Source organism: Panthera leo, chromosome A1, assembly GCF_018350215.1.
Source record: "Panthera leo isolate Ple1 chromosome A1, P.leo_Ple1_pat1.1, whole genome shotgun sequence".
NCBI lineage: Eukaryota > Metazoa > Chordata > Mammalia > Carnivora > Felidae > Panthera > Panthera leo.
Genome location: NC_056679.1, coordinates 112,047,528 through 112,069,726, shown reverse-complemented (window position 1 = coordinate 112,069,726; position 22,199 = coordinate 112,047,528). Strand labels below are relative to the sequence as shown.

General features: G+C 43.5%; 1 long non-coding RNA gene across 2 annotated transcripts; it reads left to right on the top strand.

Annotated features, from left to right (window-relative positions):
• The first annotated feature begins 2,415 nt into the window (after positions 1-2,415).
• LOC122200334 lies at positions 2,416-10,982 on the top strand. Of its 2 annotated transcripts, none has more exons than XR_006193797.1 (4): positions 2,416-2,560; positions 2,819-2,972; positions 4,905-5,073; positions 10,781-10,982. It is a non-coding gene; the product is annotated as an uncharacterized LOC122200334 (long non-coding RNA). The 2 variants fall into 2 exon arrangements; XR_006193796.1 differs by lacking the exon at positions 10,781-10,982 and adding an exon at positions 5,402-5,492.
• Positions 10,983-22,199: the final 11,217 nt, after the last annotated feature.

Genomic DNA, 22,199 nt, shown 5'->3' with positions numbered 1-22,199 from the left:
GCCTGGCCGCCACAGCCATGATTCAAACCGTGCAACTGGCCGCCTTGGCCAGGCAGATGCCCGCTCAGGTCCTTGCAGGAATTAACCTCCCCCCCTGGGCCAGGAGATGGTGGCGTCTGCCCTGGCCCTCGGGTTGTGGAATGAGACCCTAAGAATGAAAGGGACCCCTTCTCTCTCGACCTCACTGTGCAGCTGCAGAGTCTGCCCAGCTGATTAGCTGCTCACTGCCCAGGCTGTTTGAATTATTAGGTGCTGGGGAGATCAGAGCCCACTGGTGACTCAGGGACATTTACCAAGACGACATCAAAGCCGGAGGCGCCGGGGTCCAAAGTGTAGGATAACGGTCAGGGCCCGAGGGTCTGCGCTCTGTCCTGGCCCAGCAGGTTTAGGTGAGGAGAGAGTCGTAAAAATGCCTCCGTTTTTCCAGAACATTTTTCCAGGGATTCCTGTTGGCGAGAGGAGGCGGGGCTTGGGGCATGAAGAAGGGAGGTACTGAGCTGCCCGTTTTATGGCCAAACCAACTGAAGCGGTGTCTGAGATAATGACTTGCGTGACCACACAGCTGGTTGTGACCAGGTCAGCAGACAGAGAACATCACCGCGGATGGAGTCTGCCCCCCTGTCCCCATCTCAGCCAGGGACGGGAGAGGGCAAGACAGTGGCCTTGAGAGGCAATGCTTGTGGCCCAGCTCGGGGCCTTAACGAGATACTTCTTTCGGCATCGGACTCTTGGTGCCTGAACTGGGAAATCATGACAGTCCCTCCTCTGTAAGATGTTGGGGAACAAAGGAGTGTCCAGGAGGTTGCTTCACCCTGACGAATGTGACAAGCCAGGGGACCAGATGAGGCAAATGATGTCTGTGTCTCTACCTGTGGCATGCCAGTGACAGTCACCATGGGAACAGAGGTGAAGACCCTCTTTTCAGGAGTGCCCAGCCCCATTTGGGACACCCCAGGCCCCCCTTCCTGTTCAGCCTTGTGCAAGCCGCACATGCCCCTCTCCCTATCTTGTCTGATCGGTCTCCTCATCGGGGGTGGGGGGAGGGGGTTCAAACACGAATGTGCATCACCGGTGACAGCAGGTGAGCCAGGGGATGGTGAGATCAGCCTACATCCTCCCTAGACTTGGAGAGCCAACTGGGAAGAACAAGGCAGGAGGCAGAGGACCAAGGGCTGGAGGCCATGACCAGCTCCCCAGCAGAGAACTGTAGAACATTCATCGGGAAGTGGAAACCATCCCAGGTTTTTAATAGCTGCCATCTGCCGTCTTTGTAAAATAGCTTTATGATTTTAAAAATAATATACGCTCGTTATAAAATAGTACAACCACACACCACAACATAAATGAATCGTACCAACAGCGTTGAGCCCAAGAAGCCAGATACAAAATAGTTCACACTGCATGCACAATCGCATCTATATAAAGAATATAAAGCTGTAAAGTATGTAAAGGGAATCTATGGTATTTAAATCAGGACCTGGGTCATCCTGGGGGGAGGGAATGACTGAAAGACGACACACGGGGCTTCTGAGAGGGCTGCTGATATTGTTTCTTGATCTGAGCCCCGGTTTACACAAGTATATCCGCTGGGTGAAAATCCACTGACCTATATGCCTACAAACTCTTTTTGGACATACGTTAGATCAGTAATAAACTTCCTTAAAATAAATGAGTGGATCCATGGCCACGCTGTGTGTACAAATAGATAAATATGAAACACCCAGGATCCGTGTAGAAAATGTGGTGGTTTCCTTATTCCTGAAAAGAGAAAACTTGGAAAGAGGTCACTTATCATCCAGAATTAATTTCCTTTCATATGTTAGTATTTTTCCTTCCCACCTCTTCCCAGGTATGATGTGTGCTTACTTGTACATTTAGTATTATTCTTGTATAAAAAATTATATCTGCAACTTTTTTCTTCTTATTATTATATTGTAAGGATTCTGGCACACATCCTAAATCACTCCTAAAAGCCATCTTTTTCTTTTTTTTTTTTTACTTTTATTTATTTTTGAGAGAGAGACAGAGCATGAGTGGGGGAGGAGCAGAGAGAGGGAGACACAGAATCTGAAACAGGCTCCAGGCTCTGAGCTGTCAGCACAGAGCCCGACACAGACTTGAACCCACGAACTGGGAGATCTTGACTTGAGCTGAAGTCGGGTGCTTCACTGATTGAGCCACCCAGGGGCCCCCTAAAAGACATCTTTAGACATCTTTAGGATGCTGTAATATGTCACCGTAAGGGCACATCACGCGTTCACCTAAGTATTTCCCAACTGCAGTGGATTTCGCCCCTCCCTCAGGGGGCATTTTGAAATGTCTGGAGACATTTTTGGTTGTCACAATGCAGGGTGGGGTGGGGGTGGCTACTGGCATCTAGTGCGTAGATGCTTTTAAACACCCTACAATGCCCAGGACAGCTTCCACAACGAAGACTCACCTGACCTCAAACACTGACAGCTGAGGCTGAGAAAACGTGTCTCTCTATATCCTTATTGTTACACCTATAGGCTACTTTCAGCTTTTCCTGTCACGAATGAAGCAACAACACACCTGCTAGGTAAACCCTCCTGCACATGTCCACCTCCTTGCCATCAGCTTCTGTGGGCACGCTCGATGCTAAGGCCACTTGAAAGAGCTGGGCTATCTCCCAGAACGTGGCCTCAGTTGACACTCACCACCTGACCTTTTCTCTACTTCTGGAGTGACAAACTAGAGCCTTTTAGCCTTTAGAGTGTCACAGACCTGCCATACCTGGGGATGTTCCTCTTCGCCCGCCCGTCCTTTCTGACTATGGCCCATCCGCTTTCTCTTAAAGATTCCTGTAAAGGCTGTCCGCATCCCTGTCCCCTCACCTTGTTCGTGTCCACCGCTCGGGGCACCGCAGAAGGCTCTGACCCTCACTGTTCCCCTGCGACTGCCTCCAGAGTTCTATGACATCATGGTAGATGTTCAACGCTCACCTGCTGCCGGTAAGCTCCCATCCCCCATCTCTCTTAAAGATTGCAAAAGACGCCCAAGCCCGCCACCCCTCAGGGTCCATCCTCCCAGGGCTCCGAGTGACACCAGCCTTTCTCGCCCAGGAGCAGAGCAACTTCCCCCCGGGCCTGCTCTCCTGAACTGCAGACCCATGTTTCCGACTGAAACAATGTAACTTGTTCTCTTCCCGGGGCTAGAAGGTTTGAACCTTCCAGAGTCCACCCTTCCCTGGGTGAGCTTTCTAAAACAAAAACTGTAACTGGAGTGTGCACACTGCCTTTGAAACCTGATTCAGACAAAGCAAACTTGAAACAAAAACGTTTGGGGACAATGTGGGAAATTTGGTTGTGAACTTGGGATGACATGTTAAGAAATTACTGTTAAGTGTGCGAGGTGTGATAGCAAGTAAAAAGAAAATCTGAATTTGTAAAGGAGGCACACTGAAGTTTCTAGAGAAGATGGCTTGATTTGCCTTAAAATATTTTAGCAAAGAAATACATAAGAAAATTTGGAGAAGCATTCATAATTGTTCAGTTTAAGTATGGGCTCCTGGTTCATCACACTCTTCTTTTCTTCTAATGGAATTTTCCATACATTCAATAACCCTGCAAATCTGACCACAGCACTCTCCTGCTCAGAATATTCTGGTATTCTCTACTGCCTACAGGATCCAGTCTGGACTTGTAAGGGTGTCATTCCAGTGCAAGGGATCAGGCCGCTTTGCATCCTGCAGCCTCCCCTCCCCTCATCTGGCCCCATATTGACTGGTGATCTTTTTCATGGCTTGGAGAGCTCGGGTCCCAACCACATCCTGTCTGCCTAAAAAACCATACCCATTTCTCAAGAGTCTCCTCAAAGTGTCCTCTCATTTTTGATCTTCCCTGAATCCTCCAATCTATGACCCATCAGGCCAAGCCTCTGGCCCTCCTTCCGCACCCCTGTCTTGCCCACCAGTCAACTATTTTATGGTGGCCGGTTGACATGTGCTCCCCACCCCCACCCTCACCCCTCCTGGGACTGAGCTCCCCAAAGGCGAGAGCTGTGTCCTGTCCACTCTCACTTCCCAAGGTGCAAACCCAGCCCCTGGTCAGGATTCGGTAGAAAGCAGGGGAGTGAACGAGCGAGCCTCTTCCCTTCTTCGTCTTTCCCTCCTGAAGACGAACAAGACTTAGATTTGAGTTTCCAGGTTCAGCCTTTTTTTTTTTTTTTTCCCTCAGCTTTTCTCTGGATGGGGCATTATCAGAATAGTTTCTGAAAATGAGTCTTAGGAACTCAGAGTAGAAGTGTAAACCGATCTCAAAGAATATTTGAGTTGCCAGGCAACAAAAGAACATAAGCACAAAACTCTCAAATATCAGCCCAGCGAGGTTGTGTCATTGTTGGGTCGTTCTCTTTGCTAGTAATATGATTACTTGCATGCAAGAAAAGACATAGTCAATAAATACAGTAAAGTGCATTAGTCATGGGGAGGGGAATACCGGAATGGAGATCATGTACCACCGAGGAAAGAACAGCAAACTTGACCCTGGCACTGGGAGAACTAGGGAGAAAGAAGACAACATGACCAACTCCAGAAGCAGCCAGAACCCCAAGTCAGCTCCTGCCTCTGGCCTTTGCTGGAGTCGGGAGGGAAGAATGGCTGGGCAGGTGCAGGCTGGAGAAGGACAAGGGACAGGGCTCCGAGGACTGGCATGGAGACCGGTAGGCGCCATCACAAGACCCTGGACCTCAGAGTCATGGTGTTGGTCGCAAGGTCCCTGGCCCTCCCTTCAGATGCAGCCTGTGTAGCAGACCGGTGTGCCCGTCCTCACCAGGCCAGGGCGTGGCATGGCCTACTTCTCCTCATCAGGGTGTGTGAAGTGGGCGTGTCCTGCCTCAGGAAAGCTTGGCCCGCCCTCCTCTTTTGTTTCTTTATGTTTCCCAAGGAAGGCAGGTGGCCTGACCTATCCTTATGCATATCTGCATCCTAAAAGAATCCCCTGGATCACCCACATCAGAGACACTTGACAAGTCATGATGGAGCTCCACCCTGGTCATACTGATTCAACAAGCTTGGGAGCATCCTGGGAAGGCGCATTTCAGCAAGCTCTTGTGGTAACTTTTTTTTTAAATTATGGTAAAATAAATACCACATGAGATATGCCATTTTAACCATGTTTAAATGTTCAATTCAGTGGCAGGCATTAATCACATCGACACTGTTGTACAATCTTTACCACGGTTTCCCAAACTTTTTCATCACCCCAAACAGAAGCTGTACCCACTAAGTAGTAACTCCCCATTTACCCCAAGGGTCTGGGAATCCCTAATCCACTGTCTAGTTCTATGAATTTGCCTATTCTAGAGAGTGTGTGTAAGTGGAAATGTACCATGCGTGTCCTTTTGTGTATGGCTTATTTCACTTAGCATAAATATTTTCCAGGTTCATCCATGTTGTCGTGTGTATTAGAACTCCATTCCTTCTGGGGCTTCTGAGTGGCTCAGTTGGTTAAGCATCCGACTTTGGCTCAACTCATGATCCCTCATCGGGCTCTGTGCTGACAGCTCGGAGCCTGGAGCCTGCTTCAGATTCTGTGTCTCCCCCTCTCTCTGTTCCTCCCCCACTCATGCTCTGTCTCTCTGTCTGTCAAAAATAAATGGACGTTAAAAAATAATTTAAAAAAAAAAGAACTCTATTCCTTCTTATGGCTGAATACTATTCCAGTGTATGGCTATACCACATTTTGTGTACCCATCCTTATTTTTTTTTTTAGGTTTACTTATTTATTTTGAGAGAGAGAAAGAGAGAGAGCATACAAGTGGGGTAGGGGCAGAGAGAAAGGAGAGAGAGAATTCCAAGCAGACTCTTCTCTCTGTGCTGAGCCTGACTCAGGGCTCAATCTCACAACCATGAGATCATTACCTGAGCTAAAATCAAGAGTCGGACACTTAACTCACTGAACCACTCAGGTGCCCCCATTCTTCCGTTGATGGACGCTTGGGGTTCTTCTACTTTTGGCTATCGTGAGTACATCGTGAGTACATTATGTGTGCATCAATATACAGGTATCAGCTCAAGCCCCCGTTTTCCATTTTTTGGGTGAATATACCCACGAGTGGAAATGCTGGGTCACATGATAATTCTATGTTTAACTTTCCGAGGGACCCCAAAATTTTTTCCACAGCAGCTGCACCACTTGCCGTTCCCACCAGCAATGAACACACAAGGGTTCCACCAACACTTGTTATTTTCCATGGTTTTGATTAGAACCATCCTAGTAGGAGTGACATGGTATCTGTGCTTTTGCTTCAGGTAATTCTCAAGCACACTACATCTGGAGAACTCTGCTGTATACAAAGGAGACAGGACATTCGTTAGAGAGAGAGAGGGACTCACAGTAAAGAAAAGGGGATTTGGGTTACTTTTCAAAGAGTGAATTTTCTTCTTCTTCTTTTGTAGACAGTTTCCTAGTGCTGAGTTCAGTGCCCATCAAGAGCACATCACAGCAGTGAAGAGAATGTGAAGGGTTTGGGGGTTCCCAGGGCAGGGGCAATTCTGGGAAGACCAGGGCAGGTGAAAATGACCAAGCTGGGGGAGAGCCACTCAATGCTGGGGATCCACTCTCATTAAGCTATTGCCAGTGAAAGGGATTGAGTCTGAACCTCTCTCCAGGGTCTAATGATTTTATCTGTGGGCTTTGTGGGATCACTCTGCCTTTTAGGAAGAGCTGCAATGAGAATTCAGAGCGGGAAAAGTGCCATGCAGCTTTTAATAATAATAATAAAAAAAAGTGAGTCAGGAGTGGAGAGGCTAACTTCTCTACCTTCTCACCAGCAGTGTCTGTGGAACAACTCTTGGTGGGCAAGATATCAGGCTTTGGGTTCATCTTGACAGACAAACAATCAGAGGGGTTTTCTCACATTCCAGGATTTAAGTCCAGGCCGAGTGAAAATCTCTCCGGAGGCAGGAGATGCTCCTTATGACCCTCCATCACCCTGATCAAGAAATGGCTGCCCATTAGCTGAATCTGGGTAGGGTCGAGTGGGATCCAGAGCTGACCCCTGAGCCCCCGTAGAGGCTGCCTTCTCCCAAACATCAAATCCTGCCAGAAGAAACACTCACTGCTTTAGGTGGGATTTCGCTTCTTCGGCTACCCGGGGCCAATTAGCATAGCAGAGCTCTGTGGGTAAGCGCACCCTCAGTGGGGCTTATAAGAGCCACAGTCAAGAGATCAAATAACCCCCTTGCTCTCTGTGCAGCAGGCCTGGACTCCATCAGAAGGACACGCCCAGCCAGCCAAGACATAACTTTGGTGCAGACAGCAGGGCAATGAGGCAAGCAATAAAAAGGCCTAATCTCTTAAGGCAACATGAATTGTTGGCGAGAACACAAGGGGGAAAGCAACATTAGCCAAGGATCATTTTCCTCTTGTTAGAGATGCCTGCTGACTGCTTGGAAAAACCAAAGTGGGAGGAAGAAAAAATCCGGCTAGCACCGGCGGGCGGCAAGCTGCCATTTACAGAACTGGTTTTCCCCACTTTCGAACAGCTAACCAGGTAGTCTTATGGCAACCATTGCTGAGTTCCATTGATGGAGTGCTTCTTCAGAGAGCTTGCCTCAGCCCGTGATTGTGTAAGTGTTAGCACTACCACCATCCTGTGCCAGTTGGGTTCAGTGCAAGGAACGGAAGTTGTTCTAGGTGTTTCTAGCAAAAGAGGGCTTTTGTGCCAGGAGCCAAATGCTTAGGAGGCTATGGTAAGGGCTGGAGGATCATACGCAAAGGAGTGACAGCCGGCTGTCGAATATAAGGATCCATCGCATGACTGAGACTTCGGGAAGCTGCTAGAGCTTCCACCACAGCTGCTGTCACAAGGACCTGGTGACTGCCTTTCCGGTCTGCTCCTAAACTCTCCACAACCAGGCTTGCCAGCGACCTCAGCAGAGGGAAGGTCTTTCCTCAGCCCCACACTCCAGCCTCCCCATGAGAACCGTCTGCTAGTTGAACTCACTTGCCATCCAGTACCCTCGCTGCAAGTTGAGTCTGGGGAGTTCGCCAGGTGCCCCGAAGGAGGAGAGGGTGGGATTGAGAATAACAATGCCTCACACCCCCACTTTGCAGTCCCGTGCAGAGAGGCCAAGTCCCTCGTTACGGGGTCGCACAGCCATTACCTGAGCCCAACTTTGCAGGACTGTGGAGTCTGTTCTTACCCACTGATTTCTGAGCAATTTAGGAGACAAAGCCCTCCACGGGTTCTGGGCTTTCCTATTAATTGTAACTACGTTGGTGGCTAATATGAGATCTCAGATTAACTGGCCAGGAGATTACTCTGAATTGTACAAAGATAACGACCCCAGCAACTGTGAGGAATGAACCGTTCCGATTTCAGGGGAGACGGGATAAAGAAGGGCTGTGTGAAGGAAAATAAATGGTGGGCAGCTAGTCTGGACTTCACTGCAGGCCAAATCTAGTTTCCCTCAGGTCCCCGTTCCAGGCTACGGGTGCTGGGTCCCCTACCGAGGGCAGCCTGGGGAGCTGTGCAGCACCGCCGTTGAAGGGTTAGCGTGAAAGGGCAATGCTCACAACTATTCCCCGGCACTTAGAGGCCAGACACCAAGGATTAGCTCAGTTCCTCCACACAACAACTTAGGAGGTAGGTGACTGTCTTCTCAGAACTTTAGAGATAAGGAGCCTGTCTCAAAGAGGTTAAATGACTCACCCAAGGTCACACAGCCAGGTTATGATAAAGTCAGAGTTGGCACTCGAGTCTGCCCAAGTCCATATTCTACATCCTCAGCTCCTGGCTATGACTGTGCACCAACAACTCTACGAGGTCCGGCAGCCCACACGGCACACACAGACTCGATGAAGCCAAAACAAACGAACACCAGCGGGGTGAGCACGGCTCATGGCACAGCACTGGAGAATGACCGCCCGGACCACAGTCTGGAGAACTCAGTGAAGACGGCCTGGGCCTGGGCACAAGCTGGGGCTACAGCATCTGTCTGCACAAACGATGCTGTCCAGGCCTATCATGCATTTCCCCCCGTCACACCCATCCTGTAGGATTTGGAGCAAGTCCTAAAACCGAGCTGTCCCAAGGTGAGAAAGCTTAGTGGTTTGTCAGTCCAAACCTCCCATAGTACACATGGGAAAACAGAGGTTCTAAAAGAGGAACTTACCTGTCAGAGGTAATTCAGATGTCTGGAATCAAGGGGAGGGCAAGCCTCAGGGCACTTTAGCATTTCCTCAACTTTGGGGCTAGCCCTTTTTTTCTTAAGTTTATTTTTTTTTATTTTGAGGGAGAGAGAGAGAGAGAGAGAGAGAGAGAGAGAATGCAAGCAGGGGAGGGGCAGAGAGAGGCAGACAGTGAGAAACCCAAGCAGGCTCCATGGAGTCAATGCACAGAGCCCATGTGGGGCTCGAACTCATGAAACTGTGAGATCATGACCTAAGCCGAAATCAAGAGTAGGACGTTTAACTGACTGAGCTGCCCAGGAGACCCTGGAGCTAACATTTAAAGGAGAACCCAAGCAATGTACTACAATTCAGCGCCCCTAGAATACCCTCTCACATCACCAAGAACCCTCCTGTCCACCCTTACTTGTCAATTTCTAAGATGAGGTAATGTTTTCATTCTTGATGGTGATAGTCACATGGCTGTATTGACCTTGTGAAAATTCACTGAACTATTTCCTTATGGGCCGGTGGTTTTTCTGCATTTTTCTATATTATGTCACACTTCAATAAGGAGCTTACTTAAAATAATATTGGCCAATTAGATCTATCCCAGGACCAGGAAAATATTCTGCGTTTTAACTGAAAAGCCTTTTCCTTCTAGTCTTAAGTGGCTGACAAAATCATATCCCGTGTTGCCGTCATCTCAGGATTTGAGTAGACTGAGAACATCAATGACTAAGAAGGTTTGGAGGCTTTTTGCAACACCTGAGACATTCTTCTTACTTTTTCTTTGGAAGGCAGAAACACACACACAGACACAGACACAAGACCTGTGGTAGGGACTTGATAGCTGTTCACAAACCATTTACCTATTCCTCCTGGGCCACCACTAAGCTATACTTCCTAGCCTCTTTCTCAGGTGGGTGTGGCCATTTGACTGGATGGTGGCCAATGAAATGCCCAAAGTGGGTATAATTCCAAGTCTGGCTCATAAACTTTCCTGTGTGCAAGCCTTGATTACCTTTTCCTTGCTACTGGCTAATTGGAGAGTTCTCTGAGGCCCTAGAAGAGGGCAGAGACATCAAACAGAAACAGCCTGAGTTCCTGTGACATCAGGTGGAGGAGAGCCATACAGGAGAGTCACCTGACCAGGAAAATCTATGGTGGGACACTGCACAAGAAAGAAAACAATTTTTTTTTTAACAAACCCTTCTATTGAGGGCTGACTCTCAATACATCACAGCAAGGGGGTTGCTCTGCTATGTAGGAAAGCCCGACGCAGAAGAAATAAACTTTCCTGTGTAACGTAGTGAAATGTGTAGCTTATGTGTTACAGAAGTTAGCCTACCCTGGAAAATACAAGAGCGGTTTTGAAATTCGGCAAATCCTCTTCTCCCCAAATCACGCCTACCTTCTCAACCTAGAGCCAGCCCCAGGGTATTTTTTAAAACCGAGAGGCCAAAGTGTAGTCCTGCTTGTTACTTATTGATTCTTAATTCAGAAACAGTTATCACAGGTACAATTCATCAGTCCCTGGTGAGTTAGGGCAAGAGATCCAGGGGGAAAAGACTCCTTGTAATAAGATGTGAGAGTTGGCAGTCCTTTTTCTCTTTTAATTGTTCTGTCTCCTCCTTTGTTGACAGGGTTCAAAATGGCAGCATTCTGGGCCCATTCTATAAGGGACCAATAGTTCCATCCACCAGAGAGCAATACTATATAATAGCTGGTGCACATGATGGTAACGCAATCATCATGAAAAGGAAAATTGGAGTCAACATTTATGGAAAGGGACAGGAGGCAGATACCAGAATTGTGGAAAGTTCCCTGGGTGATGGAATGGGGGACAGTGAGGTAAGCATCTTTGAGATGCACGCTCCCCACCTCTATCTCCCTTGCAATTGTTCCAAAGACTAACTCTGCATTTTTCCTTCACGCAGAAAGTTCTTTAGTCTACCATATGCTTTCACTCATATGCGGAATTTAAGAAACGTATGAAGAAAACGAAGAAAAAACGAGAAAAGTCAAGAAGACTCTTTAATTTTTTTTTTTTTAGAGCGAAAGAGAGCACGTGATCATGGGAGAGGGGAAAGGAGAAGAAGAGAAAGAATCTTTAAAAACAAAGTTTATTTTATTTATTTTGGAGAGAGAACAGGGGAGGGGCAGAGAGGGAGACCGAGGATCCCAAGCAGGCTCCACAATGACAGCAGAGAACCCAACATGGGGCTGGAAGAACTCATGAGATCATGACCTGAGCTGAAGTTGGACACTCAACCGACTGAGCCATTCAGGTGCTCTGAGGACTTAGCACATGGTAAACTCTCATTAAGTAGCCAGAATCTGAAGCAGGCTTCAGGCTCTGAGCTGTCAGCACAGAGCCTGCTGCAGGGCTCGAACTCACAAACCGTGAGATCATGACCTGAGCCAAAGCCAGACGCTCAACCGAATGAGCCACCCAGGTGCCCCGAGAGAGACAGAGAGAGAGAGAGAGAGAGAGAGTTTTAAGCAGCGTGGAGCCCCATGTGAGCTTGATTCCACAGCCCTGAGATCATGACCTAAGCTGAAATCAAGAGTCAAACAGACGTTCAACTGACTGAGCCACCCAGGCACCCCAAGAAACAGACTCTTATCTAGAGATCACGCTGATGGTTACCAGAGGGGAGGTAAGTGGGGGTTTGGGTTGAATGGATGATGGGGATTAAGGACTACACTTGCCGTGATGAGCACAGGGTGAGGTATGGAAGTGCTGAATCCCTATACACCCGAAACAAATATAATGCTGTATGCCACCTCCACTGGAATTAAACATTTTTAAATTTAACAAAAAATAAAATTATAAGTAAATGTTAAGTATGATCTTACATCAACATTTTTCAAAACCTTGACCATTTTCTAGGAAAATATATGTTAGAAAAAAAATTCTCCAGCTGAGAGATCCAACTGTATATAGCAAGGAAAATTTTACTAAAGCTACCTTCCACCAACACACTCAAACATGGAAAGCTGTTAGAAAACAAAGGCAGTGAGAAACAACAGAAATAAAAAGGTGCGTGAGGGGCAGAGCCCTATTCTGTTCTCTGCCGGGCCTGGGGCCTGCCAGAGTCTGTAAGGAAACAGCAGTTTTTCTAGCGGTACCCTGTGGTTTCCTATGAAAACCCAGGGTTGTGAGTTCTGCTTCCTGAAATGGAGAACTAGCTTTTTTTCTGAACCAAGCTTCTAGCTAAAAATAACTAGGGAAAGAAAAAAAAAAAAAGGCAGAAATATATATCTTTAAATGGTTTGATGGCAAGAAAGAGCAATGCAGGATTTCTAGAAGCAAGATCTCGGAGAGAAGGGGAGCCCAGGAAGCTGAGCCTGATATTTGGCACTCTTTTTCCCCTTGAGATATTGGCCAATTGGGACTTTTTGGTGGAAAAGGTGATCAGAAAATGGCGGCTGAGAAGCCGAGTACAACTTTTGGCAGCCTCTCAGCAGGAGCAAGAGCTGGAGTTCTAGATCTGCCAATCAGGAGGGCCACTCAGGCTTTTGGTCAGGACCCCAAAGATCCAGAGCCTAGAATGAGAGAGTCTTACTGCCGATTTCCTAGAAGAAAGAGCCAGAGGCAAAAGCTTGCATGCTGACACTTTTCTAAGAAATGCACTTGCAGTGGGGGCTGGAGAGAGGACAAAAGGGAAGTGGGGAAGAGCAGGAGGAACATGGGTGCGAGGGAGGGCACTGTGAGCTTGACACAACACCAGGACTCTTTGGCACTCTCATTAACGTCAAGGAAAATTGGATCCTGTAACAGACCAGAGCAGGAGGAGACGTGGTGACCAAACATGAAGTGGTATCCTGGAACAGAAACAGTATGTTCGGGAAAAACTAAGGAAATCCAAATAAAGTATGGAGCTTAGGGAATGATCATGTACCAGCGTTGGCTCCTTATGTTGTAAATGCACCACTTAGTGCATTAGTGACATTAGTGACAGGGAACAGTGGGTACAAGGTGTGTGCAACTTGCTTTGCTATCTTTGCAACTTTTCTGCAAACCTAAAACGAAGATAAAATTTTTATTTCATTATTTAAAAAAATTCTTTTAATGTTTATTTACTTTTGAGAGAGAGAGAGAGAGAGAGAGAGAGAGAGAGAGGGGGGAAGGGCCAGAGAGAGAGGGAGACACAGAATCCGAAACAGGCTCCAGGCTCTGAGCTGTCAGCACAGAGCCCGACGCGGGGCTCGAACTCATGAACCGCAAGATCATGACCTGAGCCGAAGTCAGACGCTTAATCGACTGAGCCACCCAGGCGCCCCGTTAAAATTTTTATTTTAAAGAAAGTAAACAAGTAGTTTAAACCAAATGAATTTTCACTTTGAAAACATCCATAATAATGTCATGTGGGATTGCAAAAGTATATATTTAGCATTACTTGTAATTAAATCATACACATATTACATATTAATAAACACACAATTGTATTATGTACATAATTAAAACATCCAACAGTAACAGGAAATGCAGGAGGAGGGAGGTAAGTGAAGACATTCTTAAATCCTTGTATTATGCAGAAAATTGTAAAAATATTCATTTATATTAGATTTTAATAAATAAAAAATGCACACTGTAATCTCGGCTTATCGCTAACAAAATAATTACTAAATGTGTAACTCACAACTAATAGAGAAAAAATAGAATAATAAAAGTGCATAATAGAAAAGAGAGTAAGAAGGGGAATGGAACATAAAAGAGGTGGAATAAATAGAAAATAAATAGTAAATTGCAATGCTTAGCCCCAAATATCAGCTCTAACATCACGTATAAATGATGGAAATGCTCCAATTAAAAGTCTAAGTTAGAGTAGATTTAGAAATAATGACAACATTTACCAAATGCTTCTTTAAATACATACTTTATAAGGATACAGAATTATTAGAAATTAGTAGGATGGGGGTGCCTGGGTGCCTCAATCGGTTAAGTGTCCTACTCTTGATTTCAGCTCAGGTCATGATCTCACAGTTGGTGGCATCAATCCCATACCACAAGGGTAGGATTCTCTCTCCCTCTCTCTCTGCCCCTCCTCCACTCATGCTCATGCTCTCTCTCTCTCTCTCAAAATAAATAAATAAATAAACTTAAAAAAAAGTAATGGGATGGGGGCACTTGGCTGGCTCAGTTACTAGAGTATGTGATTCTTGATCTTGGGTTGTGAGTTCAAGCCCCACATTGTGTGTGGAGCCTACTAAAAATAAAAAAATAATGATAAAATAAAAATCTTAAAAAAATTAATGGGATGCAAGAGACATTCAATTCAAACAGTCACTAAAAGGAAGCTGGTTTGCTCAGTGGAATTTAAAACAAAGTGTTTCCTAGAGATAAAGAAGGATAATGCATATTAAAAGGGTCAATCTACCAGAAATATATAACAATTCCAAATTTGTATGTGCTTCAAAACAGGGGCTCAAAATATAAAACACAAAACTTGCAAGAACTAAAAGGGAAAGGGACAAACTTCAATACATTTTTCTTGATGACATAACAAGGAAAAAAAATCAGTAAGGATTGAAAAGAATTTGAGTATACAATAAAAAATGTTGGCCTAACTAACATATATAGACTACTACCTCCCAACAGCAAAAGAATGAATTTACATTATTTTTGCAAGCACATGACCATTGGCCAAAATTGAACACATGTTGAGCCATAAGGCAAATTTCAACACATTTCAAAGAATTGAAACCATACAGAAGATATTCTCTAAACATGGTGGAATGAAGTTAGAAATCAGTAAATAAAATAAAATAAAATTACCCCCCAAATTCTTAAAAGTTCAGAAGTTAAGTGATATACTTTTAAGTAAGTCATGGATCAAAGAAGACATCTCAATAGAAAGGAGAATCCTATTGAATAGCAACGAAGACAGCATACTAAAACTTGTGTACTATGGAATGGGGTGCTTATGTCTCCCCAAAACTCGTATGTTGAAACACCAATCCCCAGTGCGATGGCATTCAGAGACTGGGCCTCTAGGAGGTCATTAGGTTTAGTTCAGGTGACACTGACAGAACACCCGTAATGAAAATAGTGCCCTCGTAAGATGAGAAAGAGACCAGACTCCTCCCCATCTTTCTACCATGTGAGGACACAGCAAGATGGTGGCTATGTGCAGACCAGGAAAAGGGTCCTCACCCAGCACCTTGATCTTGGAATTTCCAGCTTTCAGAACAATGACAAATAAATGTTTGCTGTTTAAGCCACACACATGTATGGAATTTTGTTAGAGCCATCTGAGCTGGCTGAGACATTGTGGGATACAGTAAACCTGGGCTTAGAGGGAAATTTATCCCCTGGAGTTCATGTAAGAGAAAAGAGGAAAGAGCATCTGTCTCTGGTAAGTTAAGATAACGACAGCAAATTCGACACAGGGTTCCACTTCCCGGTTGATGAAGCTTGTGGCAAGGCAATGCTCCCACTGACAAGACCTAGAAACAGCAGACAACATTTAAAAAAAAAAATAAATTTAAAAAAAAAATATATATATATATTAAAAAGAGTGTGAGACAGGGAAGGACAGAGAGAGAGGGAGACAAAGGATCTGAAGTGGGCTCTGTGCTCAGAGCAGAGCCAGACACGGGACTCGAGCCCACAAACCATGAGATCATGAACTTAGCTGAAGTCAGACGCTCAACCAACTGAGCCACCCAGGCAACCCATAAAAATCATATATTCTAAAGCATCAGAGAATTCTGGAGGCAATGGAGATTGAAGGACCTAAGATTTCACGAGGGAAGACCTCTCACCAAATGACTGCAGAATACCAAATTCCTTTTGAAAGATGTGTATATATGGTCAATTCATTTTCAAGAAATATGCCAAAGCAAACCAAAAGAAATGTTTTCATCAACTGATGCCATAACAACTGATGACCCAAAGGAGACAAAACAAAGCTTGATTTCCCTGTCTCACCCTACACACAAGATTTGATGTGCCATAGAAGGTAGACCTAAATGTGAAAGCTGAAAGTATAAAGCTCTGAAGGAAAAATATCTTCACGATCAGGGGCCAAAGATTTTGACAAAACTGTAAAAGAAATCATTGACAAAATGGAGTTTGTCAAAAGTAAAAACACCTGTTCATCAAAAGACATCACAAAGAAAATAAACAGGCAAGCCACAGACCAAAAGAAAATATTTGCAAGATATATAACTAAGAAGTAATTAGTGTCCAGGACATAAAAATACACCTACAACTTAATGGTTAAAAGAACAAACAATCTTACTTTTTCTGGGACATTTCACAAAGGAAGATATTTGAATGGAAAGGGGCAAGGATGTAGAACAATCCAAACTCTTCTACTGCCGGTAGGAACGTAAAAGGTCCATCAAGAGGAGAATGAATAAACAAATCATGATATATTCATACAATGCAATGCTATTCAACAATAAAAACTTATGCAGTATTCATTCACACAACAAAATGCATCGATCCCTCAAACAAGAACAATGGACCATGAAAGAGATAAACTGTATTATGCCATTTTTATGAGGTTCTAAAACACGCAAAACCAATGTGAGGTGAAACACATCAAATCAATGGTTGCCTCTGGGGGTAGAGATTCACTGGGAAGGGACTCAAGGGAACTTTTTAACATGATGAAAATGTTCTGATTGTGAGAAAGGAGGCAATTAAAGTAGGGTATTGTTTGTCAAAATCACACAACTAAAATGTGTGTACCTCCATGATGCACATTTTACCTTAAAAATAAAAGAGCTGTTAAAAATCATCATCATCATTGTTTTTATTGGTCAGGCCATACCCCACTGCCCATCTTCTAAAAATCATTTGCAACAGGTTACCTAAACCTACCAAAACTTCAATTCACAAGTTATGAGTTGCTAGATTACAATATCAGGGCATAGTTGAGTATTTTTCACCATTGTTGCAACTGTAGTTCCTAACTTCCTTCCTCAGAAAACAATTGGATTAGGGGTGCCTGGGTGGCTCAGTCAGTTAAGTGCCCGACTTCAGCTCAGGTCATGATCTCAGGATCCATGAGTTCGAGCCCCACATAGGGCTCTGCGCTGACAGCTCAGAGTCTGTAGCCTGCTTTAGATTCTGTGTCTCCCTCTCTCTACCCCTCCCCTGCTCATGCTCCGTCTCTGTCTCTCAAAAATGAATGAACGTCAGAAAGAATTAAAAAAATAAAACAATTGGATTAGTCTACACCATAAAGAAGCAGCTTAGAACAAAATAACTGATTTCACCAACATAAAACCTGTTTTACTTGTCAAAACACTTGCCTTTCTACATATTCAGATACTAAAATTTTAAGGTTTTGTTTCCTCCATATTTGATTTTGTGAGACAGATTCTGAAGTGTCAGATTTCTTTTGCCCACTTTTACAACCGATCTAAACAAAAAAAATCATTCTGGCTTATAGTCTATCTTCTGAGAAACACTGACAAAGTAAAGCTGTCAGGCTGGTGCTTTCCATGATTGATGAAAATTTTCCTTCCTTTGCATTTTCTCTAACACTGTTTTCTCTACAGCCACACTATCTTATTTTTTCCTTTTATCTTTTGATACATGCATACATCTATCTATCTCTATCTGTATCAGATTTTATAATGCAATTGATACACTGAAATGCCTTGCATTTCCTTCTCTTTTCCCATTTTTAAAGAAAAAAAATTAAAGACCATTGTGCAACATTCCTCATTAAAAAAAATCAGCAGCAGCAGCAGCATTACCATCAAGTTGGGGTGCAGTTGGGAGAAGATGTGAGAATGGCCGAATTCGGTAATTGTCACAACTAGGTGATGAATCCATGGGAATGCGTTACACTCTCCTCTTTACTTTGTAAATGTCTTAATTTTTCCATAACAGAATTTCTTGTGAATGAAGGTGAAGTAAAGAAGTTTTGAGACTTCTTTAAAGAAGGAAAAACAGAGAATTAGTTGCCAGCACTAATGGTAGTTTTTTTTCAAGAAAAATAAAAATGATCCGCATGACAGCATAGGTGGTGCAAAGGAGAATGAAGAACACCAAAAAGGGTAAATATAAATGAGTAGAACTGCACAAAATAATCCTAGTGATGTAGCTGAATTTAAAGCGGATGTAGAAGATTCATGAGAATAATGAAACGTTGAAAGAGTTAAAATATCCTCGGTTAAATATTCTGGGGTCTTGTAATCATTGGAAAGGTAGAAAAAAACAATTTCTTGGTAAAATGTCGAGGGCACATCTTGCTATATGTGTGGCAATTTGTTGTAACGGGAATCAGAAACTAATGCAGTATCCCCTGAGGACTTTTGCCCAAACTAGTCTTTATCAGCATCATTGTGAAAGGCTGATGTTCTTCTAACTTCACCCTTCCCTCAACATTTACCAGTTATTTCAATATTCTACTAAAGTAAGAGAACTTCTTCCCCTCACCTTTATAAATGCATATTTAAAATGTATATATATGTGTGTGTGTGTGTGTGTGTGTGTGTGTGTGTGTGTGTGTATATACATATGTATATATATATACACACACATATATATATATAATAAGTATAAGTGATCATATGTGTATGAGATCTTTTTATTCTCAGTATGGATTTAAGAATCCCTCATACTGTCCCAAATTGAGCCCATGGGGTGCCCCCTCAAACTGGCCACTTTGCTCTTGTGACATGCCCCCATTGTGTGTGTGTGTGTGTGTGTGTGTGTGTGTGTGTGTGTGTGTATTTCCCTATTTTTCTGGCATAACAAGATATCACAGGCTTATCTTGCATACTTCCTGCTCCAGCCATGGAATCAGCCATTTCTCAAAGGAGCCCTGGCTTCTTTTAGTAGGTAGTAGTATTAGAAACCAAGATGAGTGCTAGATGTGCTTATTGCAAAGGGGTGTCCTTGCTTGTGGACAGAGCTAGGAAACATGCATGTGTACAAACATACGTACGTATGCATGTATATATACATGTGTGCACATATACAAGCACATACATATGTATGTATATTTTAGAAGTGAGTTCACACCAATACCTCTAGTCCCAATTCATCCTCACAGGGCTCCTTCTTGACTTCCCTCATTCCATACTTGGATGTCCCTCTCCTACTCTGAGATCCCTAACTCCCAACAGCATCAACACATGTACTCATTTACTAAAACCTATGGTAGATCCAAAGTTGCCTTAGAATTGATTTTCCCATGTCACTGCGAAAAACCAAGTCAGTAAAAGTAGTCCAGGATTTGTTTGTAATTCTTCCCTGATGCGCTTTCTCACCACAGACCAAAAGTATCAAATACTGTGTTCATAAATAAAGTGGATTACTTCTTTCTCCCTGCCTTCAGGAGGATTATGACATTCACTTGAGATACACTTGGGTTTTAGTTTGATTTCAGTTTTAGGAATTTTCTTCCTGTCTATTATTATAGATGAAATGCTAGTTTTTGAGTATGCAGAGCACTAACATTATTCCAAAAGCCAAAAGTATGCAAAACAATATACTCAGAGAAATGTCCCTCTGTGTCCCTTTCTTTCTGTCCCTCACCCCTCACAGATAGGTAACTGTCTTTAGGGTTTTCGTTTATCCCCCTGCATTGCCATTTGTACAGATAATATGCATGTGTTCTTATTTTCCCTACTTTCTTACACGAAATGTAGCATCCTGTATATATGCTCGCCTGCCGTCTGCGTTTTTCACAACAATATCTCCTGGAAATCACTCCGTCATCAGTTCACAGGGATCATCATTTGTTTTTACAGTGTATAGTTCTTAGTGTGTACCTATCATAGTTTATTCAACCAATCTCCCATGCCTGGATATTTCAGTGTTTGCAATAAATATTTTGCAATGACAAATAATGAAGCAATGAGCAATCTTGTGGGTTTGTATTTTCATATCACTGGGGTGCATTTTCAGAGTAAATTCTATAAGCAGAATTCCTTGGTTAGGGACACTTTATTAAACGCTGTGAAAGCCCCCTCTGTAGGGCCATAGCAGCTTGTAGTTCTACCAGCTATACATGAGAGCCGGTTTCCTGTGCTAACGGTTTCTAACTTTGGAACTTGTACCAGCCTGGTAAGTAGAAATGATAGCGAGGTGTGATTTTTTTAGCACTTATGAGTGAAGTTGAACATCTTTTCATACTGTAAGCACTATTTTAATCTCTGTTTGTTAATTGTTCACAGTTTTTGAGCAGTCTTTCAATGGTTTTAATTACCCTCGGTGATTTTCACTATATATATATATATATATATATATATATATATATATATATCTGCTATGGACTGAATTATGGCCACTCACAGTTCATATTGAAGTCCTAACCCTCAATCTGACTGTATTTGGAGATAGATTCTTTGGGAGGTAATTGACATTAAATGAGATCATAAGGATGGGACATTAATCCAATAGAGAGCCCTCCCTCCCCTCCCCCTCACCCCACCCCTGGCCCCATACACACACGTACAGAGGAAAGGTCATGTGAGGACAAGTGGCTTTGCTTTGGAAGAGAAACTGAATTGAATCAGAACCTTAATCTTGGATTTTACAGCCTCTAGAAGTGTGAGAAAATTCTTACTTTAAAATTTTTAAAATATTTTTATTTTTTTGAGAGAGACAGAGACAGAGACAGAGAGAACCAATGGGGAAGGGGCAGAGAGAGAGGGAGACACAGAATCTGAAGCAGCCTCCAGGCTCTGAGCTGTCAGCCCAGAATCTTACACAGGACTCAAACTCATGAACCACAAGATCATGACTTGAGCTGAAGACTGACTGAGCCACCCAGGCACCTGGAGAAAATTCTTCTTTTTTTAAGCCACTCAGTCTATGGTATTTTCTTACAACAGCCTAAGCAGATTTAAGACCGGGACAATCCTTTTTATCTGTGTTATATTTTTCCAGTTTCTTCCAGTTTGTCATTTGTCTTTTGACTTTTTTATGTTGGATTATTTTCCATGCAAAAGTTTTATTTTGATTTTTATGTAGTCAAGGGAGGAATATTATAATAATTTTTCAAATAATTGTAGATATTGTTCTCTGATTCTACACCCAAACTTGACAAGTGGTAGTTTCTTAAAATACCTTCTTAGCATTATGTCGATTATTAAAACATATCACTGAGCTCTTCATACTCTGAGATATTAAATCCATTGCTTTATCTTGCAGTTTGGATTTTTTAAACCTACTCATGATGATGTAGCCTCATACATTAGTCGTTTGGAAAATACTAGTTCACTAGTTTGTACTGTCATAAATCACTAAGATATATAAGATCTTTCCAAATGTTGATGGATTTTATTATACAACATCAAAAAAAATTCTTTAAATGTCTGTTAATACCATCACGTCTCATCAGAATGTTCTTTTTTATAGTTTTTTTTTTTTTTTTTTGAGAGAGAGAGAGAGAGAGAGAGAGAGACAGAGTGCAAGCAGGAGGGAGGCAGAGGGAGAGGGAGAAAAAGAATCCTAAGCAGCCTCCACACATAGCTCAGCCCAATTCAGGGCTCAACTTGGGGCTCGATCTTATGACCATGAGATCATGACCTGAGCCAAAATCACGAGTTGGACACTCAACCGACTGAGCCACCCAGGTGCCCCAGAAAAATTTTAAGTATTGGGAAGCTGTCAAGTCATGGTGGCAGATACAAAAATTTTTAAATCTGTTTCATTAAGGACATTTTAAATTAAATGAAACTAGCTGTGTGTGTGTGTGTGTGTGTGTGTGTGTGTGTGTGTGTGTGTGTGTGTTGAAGAATCCCATGACTGCTAGCAGTTTGAAACCACTGCCTTGATTCATACTGTGGCACCAACGGTCTACCCACCCGTGTTTCTCTATCATCAGTGCAAATGTCAACATAGTGAAAGAGGCAAGTAAAGCCTTAACATTATTATGAAAGTACTTTTGATGCACAGACCCTATTAAAGTGTCTCAGGCACCCCACCATGGTCCGTGGGCCACACTTTGAAGACCACTGCTCTACAGGTAGTCTAAATCCTTCACACTATATTTTTCAATCCAGCACTAACTTCACTAGGGAAAAGATATTTAAATTTAGAGTTGCCTGGAAAGAGGTAATACAGCCCCTCTTCCTTCCCAC